Genomic DNA, 15907 nt, shown 5'->3' with positions numbered 1-15907 from the left:
GAACAATAGCCCGAATTCATGCACTGAGCAACCCCCCCCACCACCCCCACCCTCCCTGAGCGGTGGTCTCCAGCTAGGTGCTGCCGAAATGCCGGCCGGCCGGCGAGGGAACAGTGTTACAGCTTCATGCCCAAAGGCATTTCCAGGAACAGATTGCTTCAACTCCGCAGTGTGTTAAAAATGAACAAACAAACAAAAAGCCCCAGGAAAGCCCACACAACTGAATCTGATGCTGCATCCAATTATACTCAGACTCAGAGACTTATCAGCCAGCAGCCTGCATGCCAGCAGATTAAGCCCTTAAACCCATGATGATTGTTTAATCTTACAGGGCTAAATATCTCCCCACTGACCACCCCCTACTCCCACCCCCCACCCCACCCCACCCCCTACCCTGATATCCTGTACAAGGGGAAAAATCCAGCCGCACTCCAAGCATTAATAGCACTTTTATGCCATCTATTAAACTAGAGCATTTTGTCAGTGTGCACGTGGTAGCATGGAACTAGCTCACTGTCGGGGGAAGTCGAAAGCCCAGCTAGGATGATGCAGGCTAGGAAGCCCCCCGAGCCCTGTGCCGCGCTCGAGTGAAGGCAGCAGGGGAGCTTCACACAGATGTAGGATGCCCATGCGCACAGCCCTGATTGCAGAACACGGTCTGCATGGTAGCATCAGCAGTCGTCTCTGCTCCGCTTACATGCCTCTATAGATTTAGGGGGAGGGGGGGAAGGGGCAGAAATTGATTTCTAAATAGAGCCCAGGGACAGGATGGATGTCTGTGCTACAGCTTGCAGTGCTACTTTGAGGACCTTGATTCACTTCTTCACAGGCCGGTAGTTCCCTGTCCCAGGCCACAGAAGATGTGTGACACTGAGCATCCCCTGGGAAGCACATTCAGCGCCCCCTTCCCACTGGCTTCCCTCCCTCCAGCTCCCCATTCCTGCTTCCTTAGTGAGTATGCCCATTCTCCACCCATAAGAAGAGGATAGGAGTTACCTGCTGAGCATGACACTGTGAGATTTAATTCTCTAAGGTGTGGCTAATGCAACAGAGCAAACTGGGGGGCCATCAGCAATACTAGCGAAACTGCCTCTTTGAACTAGAGACACTAGAGACCACATCAGCCTTTTATAGTCTGCCTCACTTCAACTTACCCAGAAAATAGGTGAAATTAAAGTATTTAATTCACTTATGCTAACTTGTGAAGTTGAACTTGCCTCTGTTTTTTTCAGTCTGCTTTTATGTCAGGCTGAAAAGTCAAAAAGGTTCATCTAATTCACTTACTAAAACCCCCACCATATAGACTGCCTGCTCTTAGTAATAGCGATGCTCTCCTGATTTGAAAGCCCATGGGGACAGATGGTCAGCCATCAGTAACATCAGGCCATGCAATTTCAGATAGTGCCCTACTTAGGGTTTTCAAGAAGCTGTGCAACCTTCAAAATCAGCTTCTCAGTTATAAAATGATGCACTTACTTCTATGTATAGCATACCTAAATTTTTTCTTTTCCAGGTAACTCACAGCATCTCTTTATCCATGCTCCCACACTCAAAGCTTCTGCTCCCTGGTAGGGAAGACTTCCACACAACCCCATTGCTCCTCGAGCAGTTGCTGCCTGCCTGGCCTTTCCCCAGGGCTTGGCACTGTTACCTGACCGCTGTGACAACTGGCTGTAATGTATGTATGAACATTGCTCTGCCTGGAGGAAATCCCTGCTGCTTTTCCATATGTCCTCCCACTACTGAGTCCCAATTTCTGCTAGCTCAGGACCTTTATCTGCTTTCCAGCAGATAAAGACAAACTACAGTTCCCCAGCTCGCTCTTAATGTATTTCAAGAGATGAGGAGTACATGCCACTTCTGACCCCAGCAGTGGCAATGGCTTCAGTTTGGGGCCATCAGGAAGGAAACTCTGGAGCAGCTTGAAGTTCTTACCACACTCCAGTTTCTTTCCTCAGTACCATTTTAAATGTATTTACATTTATCTGGAACAAAACCACCAAACTAGGTCCAAGTCATTAGACACCTCTGAAGCTACAGCATCTAAATCCCCCTATATACATAAGCTACTTTCTCTTTGACTTCCAGCCTAACAGATCCAAAGTCAGAGAGAGGTCAGTTTCCTAATAATGCTCTAATATTTGTATTTGTCACTAGACTGATAAAAATCCCATTATATAACCAATATTTTTTTACATAACATGGCAGATTTGATACTCAAGCTACAGGCTTATGATGATACATCTTGGAATTTCTATTTATTAAGCTATTTTTGGAATATCAGAGTGTCATCCTGGGATCAGACATACAGTACTGTATTTGATGGAAACTCTGAGTGTTTGCACAGAAGCACTGAGCTTAATAGACTTGGAGGAGGACAACTCAGCCAGACCAGTTCATATGACTAAGACAGATCAGTACTTACTGTTTATCATATATGAAATTTTATTTATCCCCTAGGTTGCTTTTTTCTGCCTTGCTTGGGCCCTGTTTAGACAGTTGTTTAATGGGATCCCTTGCAAACACAGGATGTGTACAGAAGGCAACAGTGAGTGCATCCTTAAGAATCTTAATCATACAAAGCCCTACCAGGTTTGGTGTCTAAACGGTGCTGTAAAACAGATGAGCTGGACCACGTATATAACCCTTTCTCTCTCTAAATATAATGCAAACAGCAGCCGTAATAAATTCTCAGCAGCAACTAGTTCCAACACACTGATACCATAGGTCAATCCCAGTGCTCTTCTCTTTTACTTAATACAAAATTTACTGCATGTGGTATCAACACATTCAAAGAGCGTCTCTTGATCAAGTTAGCAAGTTAGCCTGCAGCTAAGGAGGAGAACGCTGGTGGTTAAAAGTATTATTGCTAGTTGTCACCAAACATCTAAGCTAGTGAAGGCTGAAAGACAAATACAGGTTGTCTGCATTTTCAGACCAAAGGATTTCTGCATAACATGTGATTCTAGTTCACTAGTCTTTCTGTAAAACACATGTGCTGTATATCAAACTGGGCATTCACAGCAAAATAAATGTAACTGAACAGGATAACAAATTTAAAAGTAGGGGGGGAAGAGAGGGTGACTCAGCTGTTGCACAATTTCCAGCATGCCTTTGCAAAGTGCGCTGAACCACACCATTGTCTCTCCCCTCAAAGACTGGCGTCTTGTTTGCTAACAAAGGCCTCAGGGCTAGGAAAGAACAAATTGTAGTATGAAAAGCTTTTGGTTTTGTACATGTGGCATGATTTCTGCTGTAGTCGTGTGGGCAGTGTTGAGTACTCACTGGATGCAAGCAGCAGGGGAACTTCACAGCGTGCCGCCCAGCTCCCCCATGCCAGCTCCAGTGTGGCAGGAAGGGACACTGCAGGAGTGATGGCTCTTGCCCTCCTGCCACCACCGTGCCCACCCCTGGCTGGCAGGGAGAAGGTACTGAGTGGCAGGCCTTTGGCTCCCGCTTTACCTGCTGACGGGCACTGCTACAGCAAGTGGAGGAGCCGCATGGGCACGTCTCCTTGGACGACACCACAAGTGAAAGGGAGATTGCTCCGTGATGAGGAATTGTGACAAATCCATGAGTGATCTTTAACTAAATATACTGAACTCTGCACATAGATACAGTCATAGGTCAAAGAGAGTCCTGTTTCCTCGCAGGCACGGCATACTCGGTAACATCAGACAGATTATGTTTATTCAATTGCAAACACGCCGTGGAGATGACACATGGTGCCGGAATCTTGCATCTATTGGTTTTTTTCTGGTTTTCTCCCACAGCGCTCTTCCCACGATGTGCTCAGGAGACAATGCCAAAGAAGCCAGCTCTTAGCAAAACACAGGGCATGGAGGGGAAGTGGTGGCGGAGGCTAGTCAGCCAACGGTCTGCCATACCACAATGCTGCCAGCCTGTGCCTCCCACTGCCATGCCACCAGCAGCTGCCATTAAAAGGCTTCAGTGCTGCTGAAACAGTGGGAGGAAACAAGCTCCAAGCAGAAAACGTAGAACATGAAACAGAGCATGATGCCTGCAGAGTGGCACTTGCCAACCCAATCTTGCAAACCCCACTTTCCTAAGAAACTCTCCCTCTGGCAGGAAGTTTCTTTGACATCAATTAGGTGAACGGACACTGCAGAGGTGAGCTTGGCCAGAAAACTCCACAACAAAAAGCTTGGTGTTAGAAGGAAAGGAGTCAGACCACACAGAAACCGAGCTGCTGCTGCTCTCTGGTTTGCTTTTTGGGGGAACCCAATCTACTTGCTCCCGAAGAATCAAAAATAAACAAAAATACTTGTAGACCTCCTCTGATTAACAGCACTCCAGCTGCAATCGCTGAGAGTCTCCCCCAAACACAGGTCTGTCTGGACTTCTCAAGGGCGCTGCCTTGCCCTCTGAAAAACCAACGTATTCATAATAAAAAGTCTCTCATTTCCAGCACAAAACTTCCTTTCAGGTGAGCTGGAGCCCAGTAACCTGGACATTGTCATTAAAAAAAAAAAAAAAAAAAAAAGCAATGAGGTTTTTTTAAAGGATTCAGATATACCTATAGTTTTGCTTTTTACTCCTTAAGAGTTTCAGCTTTCTTGTTTTTAATAACCATCAGTTCCTCTGCAAATCATGAGCCTGAGAGGCTGTTAACAATAGGCATAAGTGTTTATGGCAGGAGATTACCTACACTGGGCTCCTATTCTGGAGAGCGTGGGTGCACTTCCATCACTGCCAACCACACCTCTCTTCTAAGGATAACCCATTTCAGGGCAAAAGGAACCACTCATTTAGGACTCCTCCTGCAATAAAGGCTCTGAAGTTAAAGTTTTTAAAATTTTAATCTTCAGAACTCTCCTAAGTTAGTGTGATTGCCTGTTTATTAGCATCGCAGTGACCCGTTGTCATTTTAGATGCACTGACACAGTATTTGGTCCCCTCCCCCACAGATAAAAGACATAATTTACCTACAGCAAATGGAAATACAATCCCCCTTAAACTTCAGATCCCCTTTCTAAATCCTTCTCAAAGAGATTTTTCTGTATGCATCATGATTATTTTTCTCAAAACAATGTAGTGAACCAAACAATACAACAGCCAAAGGTGAAATGCTGTAGAATCAGGAAGTCACAAGAGAGACTATTATGAAAATAATAGTTGTTGTAAGCCTCTTATAGAGTATTAATATAATAAACTAGTGTCTATTTTGGAACAACAACTGGAGGTTACATTAAGTGGTATGCAATTACATAGCCATCTCCAATTAAAAAATAAAAAAACCTTTTATACTGTCAGGCAATTGTATCAATGCATTAGGCTATCTATTTCACATCAACCATTCTATTTAATATGTCTGAAATAGTATTTTGATTTCTTATTTTTGTAAACCATAATAAATATGCATTGTGTTACAAATACCATGCCAGTATCAAGGAAGAAAGAGTCCAGAAATAAGGAAAGAATCTAGGTATAGTATGAACTAATTCAGCGATTCCCTCAGATAACCCTGTAGAGATTAACACGGTACCAGCAGGTCTAGCCTACTTACTGCCTCAACTTCCTTTCCTCCCACTCTCTCCTTTATCCTTCCCAATCCATCTCCATACTTGTCAAGGTTATTAATGATGTTTTCCTGGCCAAGTTTGTGATCCTCTCCTCTGCGCCTAATACTCATGACCCAAACGTTAGCAGAGGGATGAAAGAGTGGGGACATGAGGGCTAAGTGGGGCAGATGAGAGCAGAGCCAGACACTGCTGCCATTTCTGCTGCCATGAAGGAAGAAGAGCACCAGGTCCCCTGTGGTGGGGCGGTCAGGAGCCACTTCATCTTCAAGATAGGGCTTTCTTAGGGAAACTGCACTGAATTTATTTATGAATTACTTCTTTTTCTCTGTGTGGATGCAACACGTGATTAACTGAATTTGACTGTTTGACTGACTACAGTGTGTGTGAATGAATATTGTTATCACAGCTATCAATTAAGGCACATCTATGACAACAACTGATCTGTAGGCAAACAAAAATTCAGACATAATATTAATCCTGATATCTGTAAAAAATTTGCAATGATCCCATTATTCTGTCAATTATATTGTTTGTGTTGACAACAAAACTAACAGACTATTTTTCCAACAAATGGACATTTAAGGATAGAATGAATGGTTGGACGGATGGACAGACAGACGGACAGCAGGTGTCTAACCTAAAACAGTAAACTGATGTCTCTTTGTAGCCAAAGGAGAAAACCAGAAAACTTCCAGACAGTGATTCATCCTTTTCTAAGACAGATCAAGTTTAAAATGGGTGAGATTGAATTGCCTTCTTGCAGTTCATTTATGGATCATATAAGGAAGTTAGATGATTCAGGTAGAAACAGATTGCTTACTTTAAGATATTAAAAATTAGTTAAGATTACTATCTCCCTGAACTCTTTTCTATTTCTATTTTTCTACTATCTATTCGATTTTAGAATAAATGAAGTAAGGAATCAGCCTCAACCATACCTATCAGTAATCATTTAATAATAAGTGTACTTTGTTTTGGTTGTCAATACTTCCCATACTTTAGACCTGGCTAAGACTCATGCTCTGGAAACACGGAATACCCAGTTTACTGTATCATTTGTTATACAGCTGCATGTAACCTTTATAGGTTTCTCTGGGCTCACTGGATGAACTTTTTCAAGAAGTATAACTATGGAGGAATTAGTCTGTAATTAATACAAATTTCTGATGCTAACTATATAGGTTGCCAGTATGTTGACATTTCACCCACAGAGGAAATAGCCTAGCAACATAATGAACTTAATATGATATACAATGGCCTCTCCAAATTAAGAGGGAAGTGACTCATGCTTTCTGTAATATATGGGACTATTAGTCAAGAGACAGAGATTTTAAAAAATATCCTAAATATTAAAGTTTTTATCCAGACCCCCAGCAGATGCCACCTCAGCACCACGAGAGCTATACAAGTACATGACCTGTTCATCTTTCTACATTTTCACTATGAAGCTCTTGCTTTCTGAAGAAACAGCACTTTGTTTAGGAAGGCCAGCTTGCCATTGATTAAAACCATCATTGCCTTGCAAGGAGACTGCGGAGCTTGAACTAGAGCCAAACCTGCTGAGCCACCACAACGAAGTGGAGAAGTTAACATGCTTACTTCCCCAGCTGGGGAAAGAGAAGAAGGCAAGAATGTCCCTTCTGAGAAAGGAGAAGCCTGGGGTTGAGGCGCAGGGTCCTTGAAAGGATGGGAAAGGGGCTAGAGGCACCTAGAGTGCAGCAGTCCTGCCCTTGGGGCCTTTCGCCTTGCTAGTGTGGGGTTGGCATTAACCATAACTGCTTGTGCATTGAAGGAGCTGGTTGATTGCCATGCTCGATCACAGGGTTAAACTGAGGACCATGTTTAGTGAGACTGCATTAAGTCTGTTTAATCAAATGAATGAGCTTGATAATAAATCCCAGTGTTACACAGCTACTATGTTGTATAGCTGGTGGGCATAAGGCCTGGATGTTTGACGTATGCCTCGTTACACACCCAAATGCATACATAGCACTGTACACAAACACTTACTTCCTCACTTTGGGGATAATTCTTATTTCTCTGTCTCAGATGCTACTACACCCTACAGCCATGTGTTATCTCAAAGCAGCACAGTAACTGGCCGTCTGCTCTCAACACAGTAAAACTTAACACAACAAAAATAAATGCAATACAAAAAAATAAACCACAGAAAGTTCTTCTGTTTCTCACTTTTGAGTTCTGATACTATATGCTGGTGGGAGTAAAAGTTTCTCAGAGTGAGACCAACTCAGCATTGCAACATATGCTCTAGGCTGAATCTTAGGGACCACAGTCAGAGATTCTGTTCATATAGAGAAGCAAAAATCCACCCCTCCTGGGATTATGACAAAACGTGGAGGAAAACAGGCTTCAGGAAAGTTTCCCAGAAACCACAGAGTCAGACAGCAACGGCATTTGTGTTTGGAGCCACTAACCTCTCAGCCGAGCCAGCTGATCTCTGGAGGGGCTGTAAAGCAACACCAGAGAGCTGCCAGAATGTAAAGTATGCTGTGGCAGTCTCGGGAACCAACAGCAGCGCCCTAAGTTTTGCCCCAGCTCAAGCCAGTTTAAAACAAGAGACTTTAATGTGGGTTAAAGAAGTAATTTCTGGAAGTGGAAGAGAACAAATAATTTGTGAACCAGTGACTCCTGAACCAGTGGTCATCTTGCCTAAAAGGTAATCTATAAAATTGTTCCTGGACAGTAACAGTTCAGGAGTGGATTCTCAATGGTGTAATGCTCTGTTCATTTAGCATGGAGATGGGGAGATAAGCAATTTGCAAGAAGGACTGTGCCAATATCAGTATCAAGCAGCAAACAGGATTTTTCTCTAGTTTTGGCAGTTTCTGGGTGTTGAGAACGAACTCTTTGAAGTTTCAGTCTCAAACTTACAAACAGCATGACTGAGTTACACTGCTGCTCAGCAGTCACAACATCTTCAGGTAAACTACACAATACAAGGACCTAGAAATGCAATCATGTGTTTTCCATCATTAGTAATATCTCTGTCCCCTTTTACTGCAGCATCTTGTGACTTCTTCCTGTAAAAACATATAAACTAGGTAGACAATCTAAGGTGAAAGGAGTTATTCATACCATTTAGGACAGGAAGTACCAATTAGCAAATAAGAATACAACAAGTTTTCAAGTTGAAAGAATACTTTTTAACAAGCCTAAGCCATTGCACTTCACCAAAAAAAAGGAGAAACGCAAGTTTTAGAAAGATGCTGTACTTTATGACTGTGAATTTCTATTTCAGAATCCCTAAAGAATTGCATGGGAAAAAAAAAAAGAAAAGAGGGCAATAAGGAACCATTTTCCATGTGCGTAAGTGGAGCTGTGGCATGGCAGGGATCACTGGTTTTGGTACTGGGCCAGCCATGGCTGTCTTACAGCTCGTCTGGGCTCAGCTGTACATCCATGAATAGCTCTGTGTCCCAGGATGTGTTCCCCTGTGTTTACAGTGTTTACAGCTTACCCATTTGTGAAATATGTGCTTCTGTCCCATTAAGCTTCAAGGAATGTCACCCTGTTCATGAAAGACAGGGTCAAATCCTGGACTGTCATCCCAAAAGAAGTGGTAAGGCTGTGTGACCCCTGGTATACCTCTGACTAATGGCTTCAAAATGCATGTTTGCTTAGAAACAGAGCAGGAATTCATGCAGATAAAAGTGATGTGGGGTTAAAAAGACAGGAGGTTCTGTGATCACTTACCTATTTCATTATAAGCATGAACTTTACCCCATGTATTATGTTCCCCCTTAGCATATAAGAAGGTTTCCTATAGCTTAAACCTCTATCAGCTTCTGTTCTCCTTGTGGACCCAGCACACAAGAAAGAATAGTTGGGACAGGACTAGCATGACTTGCTGAAAGGTAGAAAGCCACCCGAAGGAATGGGCTATTTAACCCTGTGCAGTAGGTCCCCTCCTCCAGCTCCTTCCAGCTCACCCTGCAGAAAAAGCAGCTCAAAGCATAAACAACTTCTCCTGGATAAGGCTTCTGAGCAGCACTCGGCCCTCGTTCAGCTTCCTTTTTCCCACAAAGCAGCAAGGGAACTACTGTGTGCTGCAGAATGCACATGAAAAGCATGGTTCAGTGCGCTTTTATAAGGACATGTTATAGGATACGCAAACCACTTGAGATCACAATCTTTGAACTTGTATAAAGTACCAGAATGTATCCAAGTTCGTTTATTTTCCCTTTGAAAGAATTGTTTTATGCTGTATTTGCTTGGCCTGCTGCTTGAAGCTGATTTTGTTACTCTACTACTCCATGGGTAAGTACCACCACAGCTGTCCTTGAAAACACATATACATTCCCATGGCCACTAGAGAAAACCTCAAAGACTGACCCCACTTCTCTGCTACTGAATGAACACATAAAGGCTGTATGATCCTAGTTGTATTTTTCTGTACAGGTGTCATTTGACCCTGTTATCTTTATAATTCGCTGCAACCTGCAGCCCACTGCCCTCTGGTATGAAGCAATGGCTTTTGTTCCTGATGGCACACCATGCACAGCTGCTTCCGTCATTGTTTGGAGGGGGACAGATGGCTGCTCTCAGCACAAAAAGGAGATTAAAAAGGAACTGAGGGAATGACATCACTACTCAGCCTGGGATTTAATTCATGGGACCCACGGGGCTACTACCAGCATAAACTCAAACTGCAGTTGACTCTGCCCACAGAAAGGAAAATGTTTGTACTTTGCAGAATGAAAGAAATTTCTTTCGAAATATATAGTTGCCACCACTCTAATATTTATATTCTTTAACAGCGGTTTAGCTGATCTGAATAGATACTGTCCTGTCAGCAGCAGCACTTTTAAAGTACGCTAAAATCAAGACTGATGCTGTACCCTACCTCTATCCATGCCTGTTCAACTGCAGTACCTTGGTTTACAGCTTATTTATTTCATTTCACTTGTGGTGAGGAATGGCTGGGGATACACACAACAGAACAAGTTAGTTTCACCATCAGGACCAATTCAGCTAAGACATTTTGTAGGTAAAAGATTTCATCCATACCTTACAGCCCCACTTAAGTCAATGGAACTAAATATCACAAAACTTCGGTTCTGGAAATAGTTAGCTCTGTAGTCGCTTTTCTGCCTTGAATTCAGCTCCAAATCTATGAAATCACTCTGAATTCTCCCCTTTCTGATCACGACACACCAAAGGATGACAGTCACTGCAGCACTCCGGGATGAACTCTGGGAAAGTATGAATAACTTCAACTGACTCTGTATACAGCGATCCTGTCCAGCTAAAGTATTTTCTGCAGTCTACCTAGCTGGCTTTTATCTGAATTTATATATTATCTTAAGCACATTACCTGATTACTGTTTGGGACAGGGGAATGTGGCCTCTGTGTATATGTGGTACTTGGTGCCATCTGCACCAACGTTCTTCTGCAGAGCAGAGGTTTTTGCTTTGTGGCAGATGTCTCATTGAAAACACTGCTCAAAGAGGCCACGTAGCTGCTACCACCCTCTTTATGTTACTGACAGGCACTAGATGCACACGAATGCTGCCACATGAAGATGAAGCCGTTCCACAAATAGTAAAAAGAATAAAAAGCTCCTTCAAGCTGGGTTTTTTTTTCTTCCCCGAAAGGAAAAACAAGGAAGCAATTTCATCTTTCCTTAGGCGACTGGGAATAGCAGACATGCACTCCTCCATGCAGCCTGATCTGAGGCTGGGACCCACCACCCGACAGTGCCCCACTGCAGCTCCTGCCCCAGCCCCAGTGGCTGAACCAGGCTAAGACCCAAGAATGGTTTTACTCCTAAGTGCAGATCAGTGTCTGTGGGAGATGTCACTGTATATTTGTGGTTTTGCCCAAAAACCTCAGTCTCCTTCTCCTTGCATATAACCACACAGAGTGAGGTTCAGATTATCCCCTTGGACACAGCTGTACACACCAGCTCTATCTGGGAGACTTCTGGAGCAAGCTTGTGGCTTTCAGTGGGTTTGCACAGCTGCGGCCAGTGCATAGCAGCGCAGAAAATCAAGATGCTGATGAAACAAGAGACATAACAGCTCCTACCAAACGCACTCTGAGTTTTACTGTCTCAGCAGCACCAGCATATACTGGAAGAGCTTGAACTGACAACGTGCAGCACATCTTCCACTGCTACTAATTCAGACCTGAAGGCATTCAGCACACCACAGAGTTAGACCAGGGGTTATGATAAAAAAAGAGGGAGGATTCACTTGCTTCACAAAGTACCATTACTTTATACTTTGCTAATGTGAAGAGTAGAACAACATATAAGTCAGTATGTTTGAACTTGGGAGGTGGGATTTTTCAGGGAAATCTTTTGCTGTTGCAGTACACGTGACTTATCGGGCTAGGAACTTTGCAGAGGGAAGTTCTGACCAAGACCCAGATTCCATCTTTTAAAAAAAGCATTTAAGTTTGAAGCATTTTAAAAAAGCAATTTTCTGTTTCCAGTTTGAAACACTTTGTTAAAAACAGTTAATAAAACATGAAAAATAGTTGGAACAGTTTCAGTCAATCTAACTCAAATCTTTTTCTGCCTTTTATCTTGCTTCCTCAGTGCTCATTTATGAAAAGTTGAGTGTTTTACTTTTATCACAATTGAGAACAAAGTAAAAACAAAAGTGCAGTATTACTATTATAGCTCTCCACTACAGTGCTTTGATAAAATGTCAGTTTCAAAGGTGATCCTCTACCGACAACTGCCGAGCAAAGTTGTATTCCCCTGTACAAGCTCAATACAGAGACACAGGGGCTTTGCACTCATTTTCTTTCTGTTAATCAGTTGTTTCCCAGGGCTTTTTTAATCTGCAGTGACAGCCTCAGCCCCACCGAGAATGCCTTTTCTGCTACTAAAACAAGAAGCACATCTCTAAATGCTTTATAATTTCAAGCAGCAAAGAATCTTATTCTCCTGGTTGAAGAAAGAAGTAACAAAAGACTCATGTCTTAGCAGGCTGATGTGGATCAGGACCCTCTTCTGCTCTCATTTTTGCTCTCTCGGGGCTTCAACTGAAACGCAGACTTAATCTAGCCAGCATGGGAAGAAGGAGCCATGCCCCAGCCCTGCCCTTGCAAAGGCTTATCAACGAGAAGCACCCCTGAAGGAATGTCTTAGACAGACTCTCAGCTGTTGGTAAAGTATCGCACTTCAGCCCCAGTGGAGGGGACACACTTAATATAGAAGGTATTAATGAAGGATTTACTCAGCCATGAGCAGACAATGCAGCATTTTAAACCTCATGTTTACACAAACTAGTCGAAGACTTGCCAGAGCACAAGGCAACAACTAAAATCAGACTTCACTGCACTGAAAGAAAACCATAGCTCCACACATGTCTTTTTGGGTGGTATGTTTTCACACCACACTAATTGCTTCCATTTATCTTAAATCAATTTCCAAATTAGGCAAAACTTGTTTTCATTGCAACATTAAAAATAACAGCCTGTAGATTCTACATTTTGAAAAATAGGCTGAGCACTGGATTGTCCGTTCAGACAAAATAAGTTGATTTATCACTTAAATGCATTGTCACTTCATTTTAAAACCATCTAATTTGCTTTTAGAAGTTTAACAAGTTGGTTTACTATTCCTGTAATACAAGGAGATTTCATTAAATGACCTGCCATCTTCTATCAGCATCATTGTGATTGCATGCTGTCCTTGTTTTATTTTAATTTATAGCAATTTTTTGCAACTTGCCAACATGGGGTTTTAGTAATTTAACAGAAGTACAAGATTAGCATAGAAAGCGAGCCAGTTGCTTCCATTTCCCCTGTGCTCCACATTTCGTTTGCAGCCCAGTTTCACAGCCTTCACTGCTCCATAGTACTTGCAGGGCACCAGACCTGGAGACTTTCCTGAGGTGTAGGAAGAGGTCTTCCCAGCTGGGGGCTTTTTGCTCTCTTACTAATCTTCTTCATTAACTTCAGCAGTGGCAAAACATTGCAAAGAGAAAGGTTATCCCCACAGGCAACAGTTCACAAATCACCTCAAGCTTTATAGGTCAAAACCTCAACATCCTAAATTTGTTTGCAAACTAACAGGCAAAACATGCCTTGCAACACATGTACCACTTGCTCTCCAATGCATGAGCCACTGAAGAGGCTGTTACTCTAACACTGATTCCTAGTTTGTTTTTTAGGAACGAGCAGCTGGTAGCAGCAGTGGGACAGATTGTGGCGGCAACGAATGTTTTCAAAGGAAACCACTGCAATCCCCAGGTAGGTGCAGGTTAAAAACCAAGGTGCCCTTACTAGATACTACTGCCTATAAATGGCAAAGAGCAGCAGAGGCTGTAGCAATATCCCCAGCTGCAGAGTCCAGTAACAAGCACCAGGCAAACACCGGGATTAAGGAGCAGCTGTAATCCCCAACAGACTTTCAGGTTGCTTCAGCACATCAACCAGATTCAGCTTCAGGTTACCCACAGCTTGACTGTGCCGCTGACTTCCACATTGTTGCCTCTCTCTGTGCAACGCAAATCAGCTGGGTGTTGGCGAGATAAAGCTCTACACCTCTGTATCACAGCTGCACAGACTCTGCAGGGCAGAGGTGAGGGGGAACATCTGTCCCGGGGAGCCCCTGGGACAAAGAGCCAACCCCTGGAAATGAACAAGTGGTTGCTCTCAGCTAACAACAAAGCCACTAAAAAAGCAATTCTAGCTGTTCCCCCAGCTGTTTACACTGACAGTCTGATCAATGATGGTCTCAGCAGTGTGAAAAACATACATGTTTACTAATAAGTGGAAGAGTTAGGAACCGTCCAGCAACCAACTCTCTACACCCAGCCATTAAGGGCCAGGTAGCAGGGTTTTGGCACATTGTGTGCAAAAGAAAGAGATGGGGGGGAGGCATCGCTTCTTAAAAATCACAGCAGTGCTAAGCACCAAATGAGATCAGAAGGGCCTTGGAGATCAGTTGGGGATAAGGAGATTAGTTCCTTGCTTTTGCACAGACCAATGTCATGGGAAGCTTAGGCTACAGGTGATTCTGGCAGATTTTTCCCTATCAGAAAAACGTCAGCTAGGCAATCAGAAAGTCATCGTGAGCAGCCAGAGCAAAATGTCTAAAATGCCCCTCCTCCAAAAGTACAACGTCAAAGACAACTGCAGTACTTTTATTTCTGATTTCTGAATGATAAGAAGTCCCACCTCAAGGGAAGAAGAATTTAGCGAATCTTCAGCCCAGACTCTACTGTAGTTTGGCACCAGCTCTAAACAGGGGTCTCTGCCATCTCATAGTGACAGACTTTTACCCTGTGTATTTTTCACCTTCTGCTTCCTGCCCTTGTGTAATTGCCTGTTTCACATTAGAAGTGGGCCATCCATCCTGCTGAACACATTTAGGCCACTTTTTTTAATGCAGTTTTACATAGGCTATCCATACAATCAATATTCCCATCATTTCCTGCTCACATTCAGCTAAGATGACTCTGCTCCCATAACCGCATGGAGCATCAAATGAGAAAAATACTTACTGAGCTAATTCTGTTGGTAAAGTTTCATTTTTATTCTCTAAGCATCTGGAATCATTGACACACATTAACTCATTGCCTAGAGATACTTTGTTTTGTTTTGTTAGAAAAAATGAATTTTTTTTCATTTTTCATATGGTTAACTATATGGTAACTCATGTAGTGAACTGAACGATCAGACACTCTAGATTTACAGAATTGCTTTGCTGTATGCTTTAGCAATTCTGCAGTTCACAGTGATTTATATTTACAGAAGCCCTTTAGGATTCAAGGGCTTTTTAAATGGTAGGATCACAGAGTATGAAGAATTTTCCTTTGTTTGGTAAATCTGTACAGTCTCACTATTTATTGTTAACAAGAAATGTCATCATATTTATCATCAGCAAATCTTCTAAAGTCTGCAAAGCATCAACTAGCTGCTCATTACTGGTTTAATCTGTTAGTATGTGCTAAACAACCCGTAATGGAGCGCATTGACTTTGACACCTAGTTCCCCTCTGTTCATACCTGGGTAAGACTCCAATTGACTGAACAGACTCTTTATTTTTCAGTAGTGTTTATTATTTGCATTGCAATAGTGCACAGGAACTTAAGCCTTCGACCAGGTCAAGGCAACAGTGATGCTGTACAAACATGGAATACGAGACCATTCCCTGCCCTGAAGAGCTTACAGTCTAGAAAGCTGCCCCACCTTCACAACAAGGCCTTTTTTTCACACAAGAAGAAAATATGAAATGGAACATAACCACAACAGAAAAAGACATTAAATTTTAAGCCTGTGAAGAAGAATTTGCAAATATTGGAGCAAGGACCAGAATATTTTAAAAGTGCACTATATAGAATACCCCAAGTAGTAAAGCTTCTGTCTCTCCTTCACTTAAGTG

General features: G+C 42.8%; 1 protein-coding gene across 3 annotated transcripts in view; it reads right to left on the bottom strand.

Annotated features, from left to right (window-relative positions):
• Positions 1–15907, bottom strand: part of CHN2 (chimerin 2) — a 163415-nt gene that overhangs the window by 26119 nt on the left and 121389 nt on the right. The gene's annotated exons all lie outside the window — the stretch shown is intronic.

The sequence above is a fragment of the Falco biarmicus genome, chromosome 4 (assembly GCF_023638135.1).
Source record: "Falco biarmicus isolate bFalBia1 chromosome 4, bFalBia1.pri, whole genome shotgun sequence".
In the NCBI taxonomy this organism is placed as follows: Eukaryota; Metazoa; Chordata; class Aves; order Falconiformes; family Falconidae; genus Falco; species Falco biarmicus.
The sequence above is the reverse complement of the archived record's forward strand: the minus strand, read 5'-3'. Positions and strand labels throughout refer to the sequence as shown.